Below are 14,717 nucleotides of genomic sequence, written 5' to 3'. Positions count from 1 at the left end.
AAATGACTTACTTATTCCGAACCTGGAAATTCTTCCGCCATCGACCACTTTGATGCCAAATAAATGGACAATATCGAACTATCGACTTTTAGCCGTCTGTGTGGCTCGGTGGTAAAAAGTTGGCGTACATAGCCGGGAGGTCGGGTGTTCGAACCTGGGTTGAGGTGAATTTTTCATCTGTGGCAGAGATGGGAATTTCCTTAGATCAGTTTCGAGCATTCTGCCGGCTACTACAACTTAGGTTTTCCTGCAATTTTCCAAATTCGGTAGTAGTATAGAACAACTTAAGACCTACTGCAGAGGCACTGCTGTCTGGTTATTGCTATTGCTTTATTTAGTCTGGACGTTGAGCGACTCATATTTAATTACTCATTGGTCTGGATTTTTGGATCGGGCGATCCACTTCTAAGGCGATTAAAACTCGCCAGTTTTCCTTTCAGTAAATTCCAAGTAGAAAGGAAAAGGGAAATGTTGTCGCTATTTATTTATAGAAATTAATGCATATCGTTCCGTTGCAAAAGGTCGAGCCGTCTCATCTAGCTTTTCCGTTTTTTGTACGCATTTTTATGCCGCTTGATACGTTCTCATTTGACCTCTCACATCCATTAAACGCGTATCATACTTACGTCATTAATTTAAGCATAATCAAAGAGCTTGTGTTTTTTTTAATCGCGAAGATGCGTACAAATGCGAATCGTAAATCGAAATGACATACTTAATCCGAAATTAGCCAGGCGAGTTCAACGAATCCAATGTCAACTGCACCTTTATATAAAAGCGAGGTTGAGCACCTTGGCTTTTGGCCACGCGCCATTCCGTTTTGCTTGTGCAATTTCTCGTAGCGGCCCTTTAATTGGACCATGCGCATCGCCGCCAATTATGCAATTTAGTTGTAAGAGAAATCCTTGCTCCAATTGCGACAAGGACCTCGTTTTTGGTATTTTTTAATATCGCCGCCGTCTGAGGGGGATGACGAGACGAGCGACCTCCGGCCTGGATTATTCGCGGATATGGGTCCAGACAGTGGGCTTACACAGACTTTTGCGTGTGCAGGGGGATTATTTTTAGGCCAACTTTGATTTCAAGATGCCATTGGAGGTTTAAAGGTCATTGAAATTGTTTATCGATCGGCCTTGTTTCGAGCATCTTATGCAACAAGTTTCGACTTCCTAGAGTGAAGAGGTGCAAAAAAACGAGTTGCAGCTGTCTGTGGGATCCGAGCCGATACTGGTTTGTTTTCATAACAGTTGACATTAGAAAGAAATTAGGTTATGCGTTGTCCTTGCTCGTCTCGACTTTCGGTGGTCCACTACGATACTTTCGAGCGCGCACCTGGTGGGTGATGTCACCTGGTACCTCTTTGTTGACGTTCCTTGACCGGTTATACAAGTAACCTTAACTTATTGATGAGAGTAAATTTTGGAATGCCGTCGGAGGACTTGCATCATTTATGCAGAGCTAAAGTGACATTTCGAGTGGGTACTCCGTGAAAATTCGTGACGGCTTCTAATTGAAGATTGAACATGTGATGGAAGGGAAACTGGATAAGATAAACTTGACCCGCGTGAAGTTAGTAACCCGAAATGCTGAAAACAGACGAACGACCAGTAGGGCCTTTTACCACAAATCAAGCTATTCAAGAAGAACAATATAAACCTTTCGCAAAATAATTTCACTGATCAGTCTCCTTCTTATCCGTCTCATCTCAAGAAAATTGATTTTCAAGAAAAGAAGCAGTTCTACTTACATCAACTTTCTTGGATGGAAGCACCTATAGACTTTTGACTCTGTACTGTATCCTATGAACATCATTTCTTTCCCTTTCGAATCAAGTTTCTGCCTCTTTTCCTTTGGAGCATGAATAACTGCTTTGCATCCAAAAACCTTCAAACGTTTTACAATTGGTTTCCGCCCTGATCAAACTTCTTCAGGTGTTTTTATTTTAAATCCTTTCTGGACACTTTGTTACGTTCACTTTGGACCAACGTGATAAAATTACCTTAGATAAGCACACGGTAAGCTCAGGTAAAGTAGAGGTGGGTCGGGGTGAATATGGGGTTCTTCGACACAAACACAAATAAGCCAAAAAGGGAAGGAAACAGTAAAGGTAATCCGGATAGGCGCCACTTAGTCTTTGATAAGTCTAGAGAGAGAGAGGGAGGAATACTTACTAAAGGGATAAACAAGGCAGACTAAGAGATCTTTGTTCCCGTCTTACTAAACTCGAAGGAATGCAAAATTATGGGTAAAGAATCATAAACAATATTTGATGTCATAAATGCGAGTGGTTTAATACTTTAATACAGTGATCTCAAAATATCACAAATCTGACACTGTAATATATAGATCTGGTATGTCAAAATGGGAATTTAAAATATAATCTCTAATAAAAACAAATGAGAAGCCAACATGTAGCCGGGGAAAGTATTTATCCAAAAGGGGCTTCCGCAGAAACAACGGAGCTATAATCATTAAGTGACTTTCAAACAAAGTAATAATCACAACTCGTTAGTATCAACAACTAAAATGTAATCAAACGTTAAGGGAAAAACGACGAAAACAACTAAATTTACCTTTGAACTACGGTCGCAACCTTCTGAGCTCAGAGGACGCGAAACTGCAAATCTGTAAACAGACAGACACACAAACAAAAAAATATAAGAAGGGTAATGATTCGCGTTGCACAATATATCGCATAAGCAATGGTTAACGTAAGACACGAAGGGTTATTCTTATACGTAGAATTGCAATCAATACTAAAAAGAATCAAAAATTCAAATGACTTTACGACAAAACAAAATTTGGTTCGACTAAGGGTTGGTTTTTACAATCGGTATGAGATATCAAAAAGTGACATGAAGTCTTAAGAAAGAAATGCTATAAAATGTGTACTGTGTAACTGAATCTCTCTTCAATGACAAAGCAAACTTATCAATTCAAATGAAAACAAACTTACACGAACAAGTTCTTCAGAGCAAAATACATAACGTTAATTAAAATTGTAGAAATTTACTTCGGACAAAGTCTCGGCAATTCTAATAACTAGATCAGGAACAAAAGTAGTTAATATGAAGGATAAAATACAGTAAACTAACAAATAAGTATCGGGATAACACAAATATGATGTCAATCGTAGATGATATTATTGTTATTCTAAACTTCGGTAACAACAAAACTAAACGTAATCGGTAACTAGGTATACAAATACATACGAACGATTTACACAGTACCAACTCCACACGTCTTGTTATTTAGGTACTTGCGTTTGGGAAGAATCAATCGTAGGTCAACGAACTTCGCAAAATTGGGTCATCAGTTCAAATCGGGTTTACACGAAATGGCGGTAATTCTTCAGTCGATAAGGTAGAAATATGCAGGGCGTTCTTGACTGGTAATGGCGTCGAAATTTCAGTGGAATTCTCTTGCACAATCTCGAAAATCGGGAATTCGCGTTTCCACTTAGAAATATCAATGCGCAATCAGGAAGCAATTGGTAACTCCAAAATAAGAAGTAAGAAAACTCAGGGAGTACGAAAGTAGCCTGAAATGGATTATTTAAAGTAAAAAGATAATGCGTATAGATAACATACCGTAAACGCCATAAACTTGTAATATAAATCCGCAGAAATGCGTCAGCGAAGTTGGAAGTAAGATAATAAGAGAAAAACTTCACTAATCTTAATACAAACACCACATATAATATCCCAAAAAGGTAGACAATAATGTCAAGTAAGTGTAATGGCGTGTAGCTCAAGTACAAGTCAAGATCGAAGATCGATTCGAGTTCTTCAACAAGGCCTGCGCGCGCCAACAGTAAGTGGGAGAAAAACGCGCAAACAGAAATCTAGACGGAAGGCTTTAAAAGAAAGCTATATCACAAATAACGGATCGGGTTACAATGTGAACACCTAGATGGCGTAAGGATTGCTATATAAAGGTAAGAGTTCGCATAATGTTATTCGGGAAGGATTCCACATCGTAATTCAAATGCCAGCCAAAGCAAAGATTAAACGGTAAGGAAAATAACGTCACAAATTCAACGCCGATATAGCACAACACAATATGTTCTTGTCGTCAGTTGCTTCTTAGGACAATTCAACTTGATATGTTCGAATTCATCACATCTATAACACTTCACAGTTTTCTCGATTTTTCATCCGGTAATATGCTGGCACAACAAACTTCCAGGTATCCCAGTTCTCACGTCCGTTTAATGTCTCTATTTGGGATAAAGTAGGAAGGGCCATTCTGGATGTTTTCGCAGTGACTAATTAATTTTTCGTAAAAGAGCGTAGGTCCATAGCCGAATGTAATTAATCAGTATGTTTATTACCGAAAGACACCTAGTATCTCCAGAACAATTGACAATCACTTACATCTCGTCTAACAGGGTGAAATCGACCCTCATGGCATAAAAAAATTCATATAGCACCCCTAGAAAAAAGGTTTCATATTCTTAAGATCTACAGATTAATTCGTATGTACCCCTAATATCTGTAGAAAAATGCGCAATTACTTACCTAGGTACCCCCAAAATATACAAAAATGCATATAGCGCCCTTAGAAAAAAGGTCTCACATTCCAACATCTACAGATCAATTCGCACGTACTCATAGTATCTGCAGAAAAATTAACAATCACTTCCCATCTCACGGGGTGAATCTACCCTCAGTCCATAAAACAATTCATATTGCACCCTTAGAAAAAAGGTTTCACAATCGAGCATCTACAGATCAATCATTATGTACCCCTAGTATCTCTAGAAAAATGGACAATCACTTACTTCACGTCTGACAGGGTGAAATCTACCCCCAAGGTATAAGAAAATCATAGCACCCTTAGGAATACGAATGTTTTCTTTCTTGTTAGCTGATTAATGAGGAAACTTCAGCAATAGATATGTCTCGTCCAGATAATTCATGTTGCCTTTGTAGGCACTTTCCTCCGACAAAACGTTCTCAAAATATTCACCAATAGATATATTTCTTCCAGACGTCCCAATCACCCTTTGTGAGTACCATCCTCCGACAATCTGTTCTTGAGATATACGGGATTGTTTATATCCGATCGCGATAAGTAGTAGAGGAGGAGGCTATGGTAGAAATTAATCCCTTTCGTTGAGACCTTTCATTAGATGAAGGATAAAACCAGTTCCACCCCCACCCTCCAATCCCCTCTATTTTTCCTTCAGGGTACTGTAACGCAAGGAATTAACTTCTAGAAACCGCAGTCTTCCTCCTCAACCCCTTTATTATGGTCGGTTATTTAAGCATTCTCAGCAAAGTGCAAAGGGCCCGAAAAAAATTGGATGCATACGAAGAATCGGAAAAATTAAAAAAAAATGGGACACCCTTTTTCGACTTTTGTGGATCTAAAAATTAGCAAATTTAGAGTTAGTAAAGAATTAGAAAGGTCTAAGAATTCTAAGAAAAGTACAAAGTCGGGAGGAACTTAAGAATGAATCCGAAGGATCAAAACAATCCGAAGAACTAGGAAAATAGTTCTAACAGCTCGAAGAAACAAAAATGTCCAAAAAAATCACGAACATCTGACAAAACCAAAAAACTCGGTAAATTTCGGTTTTTCTGGCATATTTTCGGAAGTATTCTTCTATGATTTCCAAGATCGCCACGATAGACTTCCTTATCTTGAACACAGTGTATATGTGAAAGAGGTATACGTGGAAGTATTGTTATCTGTTTTTGGGCAGCCGGGTTTATTTGCTTATTATATGGGACACTAGAAAACGATATTATCATGATGATCACGAGGAAACGAGATAGTAGAAACAGACGAAGCGGAACGGCAAGATTACACATTGCCCGCGTTGGCAAAAATAAGAATTGTTTTTTCAATGGATTGTCTTTTGTAAATTGACAGTATCTATCACTTAACGCTTTGTATTTGTCATTGCACATTTTATTTGCACAGAGCAAGTTATACAATTCTCAATAGTCAATAAGATCATTCTTATGCTTTTTTTTTCCAACACTAATATTTGTTTGTATTGTTTCAGGTAAGAGACGAGCTAGTTGTTACCTTGTACGGTAAGTTCATGAAAGTATGAATTCGTTGTGGATTGATTGTCATCCAAATTGCTCACACTTTGGCGGAATCCCAAACCTTTATTGCAATAGGGCATCGGCAATTTCCCAGTCAAGATTATACACTTCTGACTTAAATAAAAGTGAATATACAGTGTTTTGTTTTGGTTGAGACTGCAGTGTATCTCAACTGTTTTTATAGATAGAGACTCGCAGTTTTCATGACCTTCTGCCACTTTTTTTGTGAAACTTTGAATACAACAAACATCATCAACCTAGCTACAGGGTGAAAACGAAAAGTTCGACTTTTTGGAATGTTATTGTCCATTTTCATACCAGTGACTTGGTAAAAAAATGTGTGCCCCACAGTTTCTGAGATTTGACCCAATGTTGGTATTTCACACCCTGTATATCTTAACGTCAGTTGTTTTTCATTCTTTTTCCTATCACAACCTATATTTTTTTTTCAATTTTAGCTTATTTTTGTATTGTTTTGAAATAGTAGGCCATGGATTAACGGAGTTTATATTTTGTTTATTGTATCAATGATAATTATGTACATTGATTATGATTGGGTGCCTTAATTGCCATGGATACAATAAACAAAACCAAATCTCCATTAATCCATGGCCTACTATTTAAAAACAATAAAAAAAATTAGATTTTCATGGCTAAAATTAAACAGAAATATAGATTATGATACATCAATGTAATCAGGAAATTGAATGAAAAAAGTTGACGTTAAAATATACAGGATGTTGCATTTACTTGTTCACTTGTTCTGATAATTTTTTTGCTCTTTTTTTGTATAATTTGGTAATTAGTAATTCTATCCATTAACTTATCCTTTGTGAATCTCTATTGAGTTTATTCTAAGTTCTCTTTCTGAATATTTACAGTACACTTTTATTTTCATATATGTACACTGCATTTATTTAGTACACAAGTACAGGGTGGCCAACTAAGAATGCGAGATACTGTATCTGAGAATCTATCTATCGTAGAGGCTTCCGGTAAAAAAAATTTATTACGAAAACGGCCACCAGCCAAACCTGGAAAATATTTTTCAGTTTCTGAAATGACCACTAGGGGGCGTAACTGCAATCTGAAATCTAAAACAGTGATGTTTCTGTGAATCCCGCTATATTAACCTAACAAAAAAATGTCCGGTTTTTTAAGTCGACGATAATCTGAACAATTTTTGTTGGGCAATTTTTCCTGTATCTCTAAAAATGAAGTGGTGGGGGATATTCATAGGTTTCCGCAAAGAACACTCTGTATCTTCGAAACGGCTGAGCCGATTTAAACAAACTCGGGTTAGTTCAAAAGAGCCATTCTTTAGCTACAAATATTATACTATTTGAAGTTTTGTTAGTTTCACATATCACCGCTTGGGGGCTTTTTTCGACATTTCGAGAGAAATGGTTAATTTTCTCAAAAAAACTAAATGCGTTGGTTTGATTTTTTTTTTCATGAAAAAGTAGCTAAATGATGCCTAAACAAGCTCGCGAAAACAGCTTTGAATACCCCCCACCACTTCATTTTTAGAGATACAGGAAAAATTGTCAAACAAAAAAGGTTCACAGAAAAATCACTTTTAAATTCCAGATTGCAGTTACGCCCCCTAGCGGTCATTTCAGAAACTTAAAAATATTTTCCAGGTTTTGCTCGTGGCCGTTTTAGTAATTTTTTTTACCGCAAGCCTCTACCATAGACAGGTTCTCTGATACAGTACCTCGCATTCTTATTTGGCCACCCTGTACATTGTCCTGTTTATGGAAAATATTCTGTTGGACAATAAATGATTATTATTATTATTATTTAAAAAATACCAACCTTGAGTCAAATCTAAGGTAGTCCAAAATATCTTTTTTTTTACTACGCAGAGGCGCAATGCCTATGCTTGAAATCGTCGCGGCCATGGTATAATAAAAAATAAGTCGCGACCATAGGATCTGAGATTTACACGGCGCTTATGGAATCTCGGATCCGGACGGAAACTTTCTAATCGGGGTTCCAGTAGGTACGTTGGATAGAGAAGGGAAATGCTTAGTAAGAGATAAAAGTGACTACGATCTGTCTTATGGAGGTTGCGTCTCTACCTGGTTGCTTTACTCAACGCTTTTAGGTTCTCTCTATAAAGATCCCAGTTGGTTCTTCGGATTTCTATATACGACTACCACCTCTTTGCTTGATAGAATGTTAAAACGAATATATCTAATCTATGGTCAGATAGCGATGGATCTTCTGACATGTGCCATTTAAATACTGAGCTGCAGGCAGTCACAGTCCCTTCGTCTGTTATTGACGAAGGTTGGCTCATTGCCTACATTAGCTGTTGATAATCTAATCTAGGCCAGCTCTTCTGTTGATGTCGGTGCTGCCCCTATAGTGTGGTGCGCATTGGCATCATGTCCGACAAGCAGTTGCCGTCCTTTCCGCTGACAGTGTTCCACCAGTTTACTAACTTCTGTGGTCTAGTGGATAAGGTTGATCGTAAGGGAGATCTGCGGATCCGAGCACAAGCCCCCTCTCGCTTCTATCTCTTTCCTCTGTCAGTATTACTGCCACCAGGTCTCTGCAAAAAAATTCCCATAGGGGTAGTAATGCCATTCCTAGCTAAGATGCACGATCTGGGATTGCTTTCTAATCCAAATCAAACGCTCTCGTTACAGTGCCCCCTTCTGTTTTTAAAGCGAAGAAACCTTTCTAAAAAAATTCCAAAGATTAAACCCACTAATCAAAAACTCCAACATCTCAAAAACCTCTAATCTAAAAAAGTCAAAACCCTAAGTAACTAACCTCAAAATTTCGATGTTAAAAAATCCTAAAAATCTAACCTATCCAACCTAAAAAACCCTAAACCTATTCAATAAAAAAGATAAAAAACAAATTATATACTTCACTTCATTTATCTTCATTTAAATCTTCAATCAACTTCACTCTCCACTTCACTTCATTGTTCAATTCGCAATATTATGTCTTCCTTTTTCTTCCCTTTTTTCAACTGGTTCTTCAAATTTGTATCTCCTTTTTCTGGAAACCCTTAAAAATTTTCTTCATGATTCATTTTCATTCTTCTTATCTTTATCGCTTGGTTATTCTTCTTTCTCATTATCCTCTTCTGTAAATATTATGTACTTACTTCTGCAGTACTTCTAATGCCCTAACTAATTCCTTCGGTAATTCTTCAATATCTTCAACTTATTTTTCTTCTTTACTCAGTAACTGGAATATTCGTCTCCTTTCAACCCGGTTTATCTTCACTTCTTTATCTAAATTCTTGTTTATGTCTTGTAGCAACATTGCTTGCTTTTGTTTCTTCAAATATTCTGGTTCCGAACTGGCTATTGTCTTTTCTTGTTTCTTCTAAAGTTTTACATCGAACCGAGGTCTTCTTGAACTCTGATTAAAACCGGGCGTTTATCTAGTGAAGTGCGGTGGTTAGCACAGTTGGTTGTGGTTTCCCCGAGGACCCCTCAAGTGCTGTGGCCTCTTCGCACTCCATGTTTGTCGCCGCCACCTTGGTCCTGGAGAGAAGTTAGAACGTCATTCTGGTAAAGTTCATGGTTGCAAGAGGCGCTCCATCTTGTTCCAGGAAGTGTGGTCCATAAGAACATTCAAAGTTTGTCCCGTCTGCCACTCTCCATTTTTGAATTGGGGGGGGGGGGATGAATACCCAAACTACAACTTTTCTGCGCGGTGTCTTTCCGAGATCAGGAAGTGGCCGGTGGTAGAAGGATGTGGGTTTGCTGGGGGGGGGGGGGGGGGGGTAAAGTGGTTTTATCCTTCATGGTACTCTAATGAAACGTCTCAACGGAAGGAATTAATTTCTACCAACCATGCCCCTCCTCCTCGACCTCTTATCGTGATCGGATATAAACAATACCTTATATCTCAAGAACAGATCGTCGGAGGATGGTACTCACAAAGTGCGATTGGGACGTCTGGAACAAATATATCTATGGCTGATCAACACTTTGCGAGCGAATATCTCGAAAACGCTTTGTCGGCAAGCATAGATCTCGGCATAGATATCTCTCTAACAAGAAAGAAAACATCGGTAACCATTACTAAGCAATTTCGGTTTTAAAAAATGCCCAATTTATACTTGTGTAAATACAAGAAAGTGTCAGTAGTTAAGGACCCCTAAGAGTGGTAAAAAAGGCGGTTAATTAAACGGTGGAGGACTTCCGTTAACAATTGTTCTTATTAATGAGGCCATTGTGGATTTTAATTTTGTATTTGTTGGTGAAACGCGTTCAGAAGTGGGATTTCATTAAAACAAATGAGTATTCTCCTGCATCTACCACTAAAATATTAATCTTAGAGCGCGTACCAATTATAAATTGGACCTTTCCGTTTCAGAATTATTGCCGGAAAGCGCAAAACCCTCGGAGAATAATATCCGGGCGTAATTAGTTGACATTTACAATATGTGCATAAGGTAATAAACTACTTATTGTTTACGTTTTTCCTCGACCCTGTGAGGGAGCAGCTGCGAGTGAAGTTGTGTAAATTTTATTACAGGCAAAGTGACACGAGGGGTGGTTTTAAAAATAAACTTTTGCTTTGTTCATTGTGATCGTGAACAAAAGAAGTAAATTAGCGTTTTGACTTTGTCACTGTACGTTGCAAGTTCTTGTACAAAGGCAAAGGCGGGGGTGACGATCATAAAATTCCTTCAGTAATGCGATTAAAATGTATAACTGAAGACGAGAATAATCCTCCACGTAGGGAGCCGGGGGGAATACAAGTTTGATCACGTTCTTTACACGACAAGGGCAATTTTTATACGGGTCACGTTTCCGTATCAGGATAAATTTCTTGCGCCTTTTCATCTTTTGCGCCCCTAATGGTAATCGCGCCAACCCGAGGTGCAATTCCCGAACACTGTCCACCGACGACGTGACCTAAAAATTTAGTCGGGGCACACGCACACAAATTTAATCTTGTCCAACTCGTTCGGCGATTCCCTCGGGGCCGCGTCCCACTTCTCGTTCGCTTTTCTTACGGTCGAGTTTCACGAATCCGACTTTGATAAATGTAATGCCATCAATCTGTAAATCTTTGAATTTGAGATGATGTGAGACAGATAAGGCGCCGCCTATTTATCTCGCCCTCGATCTCTCCCTTTAGCGCGTGATAAATTCGCTTCGAGATACGTGTAGACGTCCCTTGGGGAGTTACTTCTAGGACCACTATTGTTAACTTTCTCGATTAACCCTCAGATCAAATACTATGGCAAGATGAGAGAAATCGCAGAAGGGGTAGTTCTGTTAAAGTGATCAGGGATTAGTTAAAAACTATTGCACTAATCTGACCAATCTAAATAAGCTTTGTCATTAATAAATAAAGAAAGGGAAAGGATCTATTGGTGTGCATATTTCGATGTCTCCTAAAATAACAGTCTAACTCACACAGTAACCAAAAATCCTTAATATTTGTTGCTAAGTACCTATGTTATTTAAAACAAAGACAATAGTATCAAAACAGAAAAATAATGCAGTCAAACAGCATCATTTTCAGTTACATCAGAGGTCAAATGTAGTAAAATGGGTTCTTATCTTAGCTAATGGCTCGTGTGGTTTGTATCTAGGGTAAGTTGGATCAATTTGGATTTTTCGGTCACGTAGTCGATGATTTTTTCGGGAACTTTGATTATCTGTGAGAATTTTGAATAATTTCGTGGAATTTGAACTTTTAATTCGATCGATTAATTTATTTTTAGGATCTAGGATAAGAATCAAATTTACTTCTTTGTAAGTAACGTAAATAAAAATCGTAGATATCTGCATCTAACTTCATAAACTAATCTACAACTAAATATTTTCGTGTACAAAAATTAATCTGAAGCATTGAACATGAATAAATCTTCGTAACGACAAAAAGTAACGTAGATAAAATCAGAAGTGTCGAAGCAATTCACAATAGCAATAATCTCCAACAAAAATCCCTTTTCAGGGAGACACAAGTCAAGTAAAGTAATGACGTATTAAAATTGTTTTCCAACTAACCGCCATGAAAGTACAGTCTTCTCGGAAGGAACTAGCAGCAAAGCACGCAAAACTTAAGAAAATCAGGAGAGGGAAAATAGATAAAAATACATCGGATGGCCTCTAGCGGCAAAAGAAAGAACTAAAAATTAAAACACCTACGAAGAAAACGAACTACAGTGAGCTTACACAAGAAATATACAGATGGCGCAAAGGGCACTAAAAGAAATATATTAAAAAATTGAAAGACGTTACAACTCACGGGGACACGAAACTCTTTCAAAAACCATCCTCTTGACTTTTGACTACCCTTGAGAGTTGATGTAGACTTTTAAAGCCTCTTGAAGGCAAATGCGCTAGGAGACTCTTTGAGATTATTGGTGACATAGACCTTTAAAAAGCTCTTAAAACTAAAACTTCGTAATGATTCGAAATCATTTAGAAATTTCTCTTAATCTCGAGATTGTAAGTGACTTTTAAGAGCTCTTAGAGGCTTTAAGTGCCGATGTGGTCTTAAAGGCTCTTCAAGACTAAAGGTTTTAACCTCGGAGCCTTCTTTTTTTACTTTCTTTAAAGACTACAATAATAATAATAATGATATGCATTTGAAGGCTTTTAAAGACTAACAAAATCCCTTAAAGGCTCGGATTCTAGACAGACATACTCTTTGATATTCTCGGAAGCTGTTAGCATTTGGAAAACCAAATAGTTTGAGGAGTTCAACAGATGTTTAGAGATTCATATAACTTGTTAAAGATCGAACTCTTAAAAACTATTCGAGATTGTAAGCCACTGTTAAGATCTTGTTACTTGTCGAAGTAAGATAAGCGGATTGGTAACGAACGTATGAATATTACGCACAATACATTGACTCCAATTATCCAAATTAAAACTTGAAGACTAGCATGAGCAATATTTGTCCGAGAGAACATTATAGAACCTTGACACTTTTTACACAGATAAAAACTCGAAAAAATTCCAAATCAAACGCTCTCGTTACAGTACCCCCTTTTATTTTTAAAGCGAAAAAAACAACAATAATAACCGGGAGCTTTATAAAAAATTCCAAAAATCTAAAAATTTAAAAAAAAAACCTAAAAAGGATCAAAACCTAAACATACTCAAAAATCCTCTCTAGTCAAAAACCTAACTAACCCAAAAATTATAAAATCCCAAAATTTCAATGTTAAAAAATCCTAAAAACTACCCTATCCAACCTAAAAACCCTAAACCCATTCAATAAAAAAGATTAAAAAAAAACAAATTATACACTTCATTTCATTTGACTTCACTTGACTTCATTTAAATCTTCCAGAAATCTTCAATAAACTTTACAAAAAATGAACTTCACTCTCGACTTCACTTAACTACACTACACAATTATATTTCTTCTTTTTTCTGGAAATCCCTAAAAATTTTCTTCTCGTCGTTTCTCTTCATTACTCATTTTTATTCTTATCTTTATCACTTGGCTATTCTTCTCTGATTTTTGTAAAAATCTTTACTTCTGGAGTACTTCTAACTTCCTGACTAATTTCTTCGTTTGGTTTTGGTCATTCTTCCATTTCTTAATTAATTTTTGTAATCCTCCCATAGTTTATTCGTAACTTTTTCACGTCCACAAATGGCGGATTAACTTCAAAATGGCTATTGGTTAGTGTTTTTTGTACTACCAATCCCGAACAAAGCATTTCAAAAAAAAGCCTTACCTCAGGATGAGCTAAGAACTGTAATACTATATCCCCATTAAAACGGATGTAATTTCACCCCACCAGCACATTGCGAGGTGCGAGACAACCGTTCGTTGACCGTTACATCTTCATGACCAAAGTTTGTTTGGGAAGACAGTATAGAATCTTGACATTTTTTAAGACTTGAAAACTTTCTACTTTCCTTATCTGCGAGAGACAAAATTTAAATCCAAACCTAAAATTATGACACGTTGACCATGTCATATGCAGCGTTTTTGCTTTCTAATGTCCTGGCAATGCGGCACTAAAAAAGTCAATGCGAATAACTAATTGCAATACCTACAAATCCTTTTATGCTTCATTCATAGATAATCAATTCTGAATCGTTAATTGGCTTTCTTTCAAATGCCAACTTTAATTAGTTAATCCAGATGTAATGAGGTAACTTTTTACCCCCCGGATTTTTGCCTACTTCATTCGCGATCGCGTTTCGTCTCAATTTCGAAAGATAGGTAATTTGGGAGATACAGTCGAGTGGATAAATGCGATTCTTCCAGTTGAATAAATGGTGTTTTGTAAAATAAATAATGTGGCAGTGGCCGTCAAAGAAAAGGAAATTTTGCGCGATCTCGCTTTCGGCTTGTTATCGATGCCGTAAAGCAAATTATTGCGAATGTTCTCTAAAACGAGGAATTAATTTCGTGAGTTCAACGCACGAATTTGGGCAAAAGTTGGGGCGGAAAAACGAGGATCAATAAATAATGGCGTTGCAAATGGTAATAAATTAGTCACGGTAATGGTTACCCTTATAAGGCTTAATAATCTAATAACGACACAAATTATCTAAATGCATTTAGAAAAAATCGCCGTGACGTAATTGTGATGTAATATGCATGTGTAAAAGATGAAAGGCGTGTATTGGGTACCGTACCGTGAATCATGCCCCTGATGGTTATTGTTATTCTGGTAAAAAGTACCGCTTGGGG

At 37.2% G+C, this 14,717-nt stretch overlaps 1 protein-coding gene across 2 annotated transcripts in view; it reads left to right on the top strand.

Annotated features, from left to right (window-relative positions):
* LOC116180240 (protein amalgam-like) overlaps positions 1-14,717 on the top strand; it is a 146,795-nt gene that overhangs the window by 16,694 nt on the left and 115,384 nt on the right. The window lies entirely within an intron of this gene.

Source organism: Photinus pyralis, unplaced genomic scaffold (genome assembly GCF_008802855.1).
Source record: "Photinus pyralis isolate 1611_PpyrPB1 unplaced genomic scaffold, Ppyr1.3 Ppyr1.4_LG9, whole genome shotgun sequence".
In the NCBI taxonomy this organism is placed as follows: Eukaryota; Metazoa; Arthropoda; class Insecta; order Coleoptera; family Lampyridae; genus Photinus; species Photinus pyralis.
Note: the sequence above shows the minus strand (reverse complement) of the source record. Positions and strands in the feature narration are given on the sequence as shown.